Source organism: Bos mutus, chromosome 25 (assembly GCF_027580195.1).
Source record: "Bos mutus isolate GX-2022 chromosome 25, NWIPB_WYAK_1.1, whole genome shotgun sequence".
Taxonomy (NCBI): Eukaryota; Metazoa; Chordata; class Mammalia; order Artiodactyla; family Bovidae; genus Bos; species Bos mutus.
In genome coordinates this window covers 15,991,801-15,999,525 of record NC_091641.1, presented here as the reverse complement: position 1 = coordinate 15,999,525, position 7,725 = coordinate 15,991,801, and positions in this window count along the sequence as shown.

The following is a 7,725-nucleotide window of genomic DNA, read 5'->3' as shown; positions in this document are numbered from 1 at the left end:
CTTTTAATTTCATGGCTGCAATCACCATCTGCAGTAATTTTGGAGCCCAAGAAAATAAAGTCTGTCACTGTTGCCATTGTTTCCCCATCACACGCCTCACCTATGGAATTAGAAGCACAGGATCAGGAGTTTACTTTTTAAAGTGCCAACGTGATGCTGATGACCTGCAAGGTTTTTTGTTGTTGTTGGTTTTTTTTTTTTTTTCAACTTCTTTTAAGCTTTATTGAGATATAATCATCAAATAAATAATTCTGTCTTTAAGGTACACAACTTGATATTTTGATCCACATTGTGAGAGGATTGAGAGGATTACAGTCAAGCTAATTAAGATATCCATTACCTGCAAGGTTTTAGAACCAGGCTTAGAGCAAACTTCAGATTGGACTTTGTTATTCTAATCCCAGCTTTGTCGCTTATTAGTGTGTGAATCTAGGCAGATTTCCTAACTTCTCTGTGGTTCAATCGCCCCAACTAAGGACCATAATAGAACCTACTTCATAGAGTGTTCCCAGGAGTGCATGCACATGCTAAGTCACTTCAGTCACCTCAGACTATTTGCGACCCTATGGACTGTAGCTCATCAGGCTCCTCTGTCCCAGAGGTTCTCCAGGCAAGAATACTGTGGGTTGCCATACCCTCCTCCAGGGGATCTTCCCAACCCAAGATTTGAACCCAAGTCTCTTACGTCTCCTGCATTGACAGGAAAGATCTTTACCACTAGCGCCACCTGGGAAGCCCTAAGAGTAAATGGTAACACACTCCAGTATCCTTACCTGGAAAATTTTATGGACAGAGGAGCCTGGTGGGCTATATAGTCCATGGGGTCGCAAAGAGTCTGACACGACAACACATAGGGTGTTTTGAGAATTAAGTGACAGTATATGCGAAGCATTCAAGACAGTGCCTTGTACAACATAAGCAGCTTCCCTGGTGGCACAGAGGTTAAGCGTCTGCCTGCAATGTGGGAGAGTGGGAGACCTGGGTTTGATCCCTGGGTCGGGAAGATCCCCTGGAGAAGGAAATGGCAACCCACTCCAGTATTCTTGCCTGGAGAATCCCCTGGACAGAGGAGCTTGGTGGGCTACAGTCCACGGGTCACAAAGAGTCGGACACGACCAGGGATGGCGGAGCCTGGTGGGCTGCCGTCTATGGAGTTGCACGGAGTCGAACACAACTGAAGCAACTTAGCATCAGCAGCTAGTATTCTTTCATTAGTCCACAAATCCTTATGTAACTGTCTTATATTTTTAAAAGGTGGGTTTCATTCATTCAACATTTGCTGTGTATCTGGTACTGTTAAGCACTGGGGGTACAATGTTCCCTTGAAAGAAAAGCGGGATTTAGCAGATCATGGGGAAAGGAAGGATCCAACATTCTCCTCTCAATGTTTATTCGACAAGACTGGGAGCTAACTGTGGCTCAGATCATGAACTCCTTACTGCAAAATTCAGACTTAAATTGAAGAAACTAGAGAAAACCACTAGACCATTCAGGTATGACCTAAATCAAATCCTTTAGGATTATACAGTGGATGTGACAAATAGATTCAAGGGATTAGATCTGATAGAGTGCCTGAAGAACTATAAACAGAGTTTCATGACATTGTACAGGAGGCAGTGATCAAGACCATCCCCAAGAAAAAGAAATGCAAAAAGGCAAAATGGTTGTCTGAGGAGGCCTTACAAATAGCTGAGAAAAGAATAGAAGCTAAACATAAAGGAGAAAAAATAAATAAATAAACATAAAGGAGAAAAGAAAAGATACACCCATCTGAATGCAGAGTTCCAAAGAATAGCAAGGAGAGATAAGAAAGCCTTCCTCAGTGATCAATGCAAAGAAACAGAGGAAAACAATAGAATGGGAAACACTAGAGATCTCCTAGAGAAAATTATAGCTACCAAGGGAACATTTCATGAAAAGATGGGCACAATAAAGGAGAGAAACAATATGGACCTAAAAGAAGCAGATGATGTTAAGAAGAGGTGGCAAGAATACACAGAACTATACAAAAAAGATCTTCATGACCCAGATAACCATGGTGGTATGATTACTCACCTAGAGCCAAACATCTTGGAATGTTGGAGTGTGTTGGAGTGTGAAGTCAAGTGGGCCTTAGGAAGCATCACTATGAATAAAGCTAATGGAGGTGATGGAATTTCCAAATGAGCTACTTCACATCCTAAAAGATGATGCTGTGAAAGTGCTGCACTCAATATGCCAGCAAATGCGGAAAACTCAGCAGTGGCCACAGGACTAAAAAAGGTCAGTTTTCATTCCAATCTCAAAGAAAGGCAATGCCAAAAAATGTTCAAACTACCACACAATTGCACTCATCTCACATGCTAGCAAAGTAATGCTCAAAATTATCCAAGCTAGGCTTCAATAGTATGTGAACCGAGAACTTCCAGACATCAAGCTGGATTTAGAAAAGGCAGAGGAACCAGAGATCAAATTGCCAACGTCCGCTGGATCATTGAGAAAGCAAGAGAGTTCCAGAAAAACATCTACTTCTGCTTTATTGACTATGCCAAAGCCTTTGACTGTGTGGATCACAATAAACTGTGGAAAATTCTTTAAGAGATGGGAAAACTAGACCACCTTACCTGCCTCCTGAGAAATCTGTATGCAGGTCAAGAAGCAACAGTTAGAACTGGACATGGAACAACAGACTGGTTCCAAATTGGGAAAGGAGTACATCAAGGCTGTATATTATCATCCTGTTTATTTAACTTATATGCAGAGTACATCATGCGAAATGCTGGGCTGGATGAAGCACAAGCTGGAATTAAGATTGCCAGGAGAAATATCAATAACCTCAGATACACAGATGACACCAGGCTTGTGGCAGAAAGCAAAGAGGAACTAAAGAACCTTTTGATGAAGGTGAAGAGGAGAGTGAAAAAGCTGGCTTAAAACTCAACATTCAAAAAACAAAGATCATGGCATCTAGTCCCATCCCTTCATGGCAAATAGATGAGGAAACAATGAAAACAGTGACAGACTTTATTTCCTTGGGCTCCAAAATCACTGCAGATGGTGACTGGAGCTATGAAATTAAAAGACGCTGGCTCCTTGGAAGAAAAGCTATGACAAACCTAGATAGCATATTAAAAAGCAGAGACATTACTTTGCTGACAAAGGTCCATCTAGTCAAAGCTATGGTTTTTCTAGTAGTCATGTATGGATGTGAGAGTTGGACCATAAAGAAAGCTGAATGCTGAAGAATTGATGCTTTTGAACTGTGGTGTTGGAGAAGACTATTGAGAGTCCTTTGGACTGCAAGGAGATCCTTGCAGGAAATTAGTCCTGAATATTCATTGGAAGGACTGATGCTAAAGCTGAAGTGCCAATACTTTGGCCACCTGATACGAAGAACTGACTCACCGGAAAAGACCCTGATTCTGGGAAAGATTGAAGGCAGGAGGAGAAGTGAATGACGGAGGATGAGATGGTTGGATGGCATCACCAGCTCGATGGACATGAGTTTGAGCAAGCTCCTGGAGTTGGTGATGGACAGGGAAACCTGGCGTGCTGCAGTCTATGGGACTGCAAAGAGCTGGACACGACAGAATCACTGAACGGAACTGAACTGAACTGGGGAAAGGAGGAGGCCACTTTAGGTAGAGGAAACAGCCTGAACAAAATCCTAGAGACAGGACAGTTCAGGGCACATTCAACAGCTGGTGTGTTGGGGTTAGACTGTGACAGGGCTTTTCCACACATCCTGGCCTGTCATCCCTCTTCTTCTTCCACCTTCTCCCTTTTCTTTTCTGTCTCTCTTTCTCTCTTCTTTTTTCTCTCCCTCCCTCTCTCCCCACAGATCTCAACCTCTTCACCGCCCAAAACAGAAAGGGAATGCACTGAAATTGCCATGGGAGCTTGAATAAAGGGGAAAGGAGGCTGAGTGATTTGAAGATCACTGTCACTGAAGATGAAGAAATGCAAATTCAGACTAAAGTAAAGCTACTGATTTTAGAGTGGTTTCTCGTTACTCCCAAGACCCTGATCGTGTGCAAAGAAAAAAATCATATCCAAACTCTTTATTTTTTACTCATCCTTTACTAAGTCATTATGAAATTTTTCAATTTAACAGGGAGGGGGCTTTTTTAGTAGAATTTTTATTGAACTGCAGCACAGATTCAGATGAGTGACAGATCATAAGTGCACAGCTTGATGTGTTTCCACGAAGCTAGCACACCTGTATGCCCATATCAAGAAAAAGAAGATGATCAGAATCTTCCCCCCCCCCGATACTCCCTTCTCGTAATCTCCCTCCTGTCACGACTGAGTACACTTCTTAAGTTTTTTTTATTGTGAAATATTTCAAACATAGAGATAAGAATAAAGATTATTTTAATGAACATCTATGTATCCACAATCCACTAAGCATTGTCAAAACTTAATAAGATACCACATACCACATATTGCTCTGGCTCATTTATATTTTTTAAGCAAAAAATACATTTGGGACATCCTAGTTAAATGAACAAGGTTCACTGGACATTCACAAATTTCTTTAAAGCACCTGCCATTCCAGGCCCTTTTACAGGATCATCTCTCTTTATTTGAAACTACTACTCATATATGTTTACAAAATGTAGATGATACAAAAGAAAATGTGCTCAGTCATGTGCTCTTTGCAGCCCTGTGGACTGTAGCCCACCTGACTCTTCTACCCATGGACTTTTCCAGGCAAGAATTCTGGAGTGGGTTGCTACTTCCTACTCCAGGGGATCTTCCCAACCCAGGAATTAAACCTGCTTCTTCTGTGTTTTCTGCACTGGCAGGCAGATTCTTTACCACTGCCCCACCTGGGAAGCCCTACAAAAGAATACAGAGGGAAAAAAAAAATCTCTTTTTCACCCCAGTTTCCAGTTCCTTAACTTCTTTCCCTGGCAGCAAATATAATGATCAGTTTACAATATAATCTTCCAGATCTCTCTCTATATATAGATATAGATACATAAAACAATATAGATATATGGGTGTATGTATATGTATAAAGATTATATAAAGATCTATCTCTTGGATGTCTACATGTGATACAGGATATCTGTCTCTTTATATATCCTTATCAATAAAATCTTTAGACATGAGCATGCATTTATCTGGGCTTCCCAGGTGGCTCAGATGGTAAAGAATCCATCTGCAATGTGGAGGACCTGAGTTCAATCCCTGGGTTGGGAAGATCCCCTGGATAAGGGAACAGCTACCCACTCCAGTATTCTTGCCTAGAGAATTCCATGAGCGGAGGAGCCTGGTGGGCTACAGTCCATGGGGTCGCATATCTATATCCTTTTACATATCTATGCCTAATTGTAGAGAAAAGTTGATAGATCTATTGATAATTTATCCATCTATAATCATCTCTCTGTCTACCTAGAGAGAGAGATGGAGTGTGTATATATATATGTGTGTGTATATCCCACCCCTTTTCTTACACAAGTCCTGTCATACTTTATGTGCTCTTCTGCATCTTATTTCATTGTTCCTATATCTTGCAGGACGTTCTATAATGCCTATGGATCTCTTATTCTTTTTTTAAAATTTTATTTAATTCAAGTATAGTTGATTTACAGTGTTTCAGGTGTCCAGCAAAGTGGTTCAGTTACATATGTAACTGTCGTCTTTCAGATTCCTTTGGACTATAGATTATTACAAGACATTGAATATAGGCCCCTGTGCTATATGGTAGGTCCTGGTTGTTTCTCTATATACAGTAGTGCATAGCTGTTAATTCCAGATTCCAAATTTATCCCTCCCTCTCCCTTATTCTTTTTAATGGCAGACTATCGTACCACTGAAAGCAATGGCAACCCACTCCCGTATCCTTGCCTGGAGAATCGCATGGATAGAGGAGCCTCATGGCTACAGTCCATCAGGTTGCAGAGTTGGACACGCCTTAGTGACTGAAGAAGGAGATTTTTTAAAAGTCTTCACTGAATTTGTTACAATACCGCTTCTGCTTTGTGATTTGGCTTTTTGGCCACAAGGCATATGGGATCCTAGTTCTCTGACCAGGGATGGAACCCACACCCCATGAACTGGAAGGGTAAGTCTCAACAACTGGATGGCCAGGGAAGTCCCAGGTAAGTGTGATCATTCCAACTTTTTCTTTTTCCACATCTCAGTGCTTTTGGGGCCTTAGTTCCCCAACCAGAGATCGAACCCACACTGCCTGCAGTGGAAGAGTGGCCCCCCAACCACTGGACCACCAGGGAACCCCCCACTCCAACTTTAGAGAAGAGGATATTGATGTCCTAAGAGGCCAAGTGACTCGCCCAGGATCACACTGCCAGCCTATATTTTAACTCAAATATTTTTTCACAGTCATCTGAATTATTGGGAGGTTGGCTGTTTTAGAGCTAGAGCCTAACAACTTTTGAGCTGTTGCCACAACTTGGTCTTGTCAGTAAGATGGATGGGAATGAGGGCAGCAGAATAAAAAACCCAAGAATGTCTTCCTTGAGTGTAACTAGTTTCCTTAACTGGAGCCAAGCAGAACATGAACGTTTTTAATGGATGAATTTCATTAACGCTTAGATTTTTTTTGTGTGTGTGGTCTTTGATGGTTCCAGAACAAGAAGCACACCCTGGAGGAACTTGAGCAGTCTGGAATCTCCCATCCACTGTGGGTGTCACATGGCCCTTAGTAAATTGCTTCTCTCTCAGTGCCTGTAATAATGCAACCAGTAAACAGAAAGATGATAATCTTTACTGGCACTTGAATCGCAATTTCAAATGCATAAAGGCATTTGAAACTCATAACAAACTTGTAGGTAGGCAGGAAAAGCTGCTTTTACTAACCTCATTTTACAGATGAGAAAAACCAAGACTCTGAAAGGGCTGCTGCTGCTGCTGCTGCTAAATCGCTTCAGTTGTGTCCGACTCTGTGCGACCCCATAGACAGAAGCCCACCAGATTCCCCCGTCCCTGGGATTCTCCAGGCAAGAATACTGGAGTGGGTTGCCATTGCCTTCCTCAATGCATGAAAGTGAAAAGTGAAAGGGAAGTTGCTCAGTCGTGTCCGACTCTTCTCGACCCCATGGGCTGCAGCCTACCAGGCTCCTCCGTACGTGGGATTTTCCAGGCAAGAGTACTGGAGTGGGGTGCCATTGCCTTCTCCGTCTGAAAGGGCAGGTAATGGTTAAGCTAGTGACGGAGTAAGGTCTTAAAAACTAGGTCCCTTTATTTAGAGGCCACAAAAGACTCATAGAAACATATTGTTTTATTTTCTAATATTGACCACAGTAGAATACATCATGATTTGGAAGAGGGTAGACTGAGAGGAGGCAGAGAAGAGAAGCGGGGGATGGCGTTAAGACTCCTCTCTGGGGCTAGATCCTGGGTACTATGCTTACTCACTCAACTCTAGCCACCGAGGTCTCAGCTCTGGCAGATGCAATGCCCTGCTTTTAAAACACGTATCTTGAAACATTTTATGAAATGTATAGATAATACAACCTTCTGACACACAGTTTTACTTTGTTTGTGTTTTACTTTCCCAAATAGCCACGGAACTCCTTGAAGTTAGGGATAGTGTCTTTTTGTGTATCTTAGTTGCCCCCTCAGTGAATTTCCAATAGTATGTGTTCAATAAAGGCTTCCCTGGTGGCTCAAACGGTAAAGAATCTGCCTGCCATGCGGGAGACCTGGGTTCGATCCCTGGTTTGGGAAGAACACCCTGGAGAAGGGCATGGCAACCCACTCCAGCATTCTTGCCTG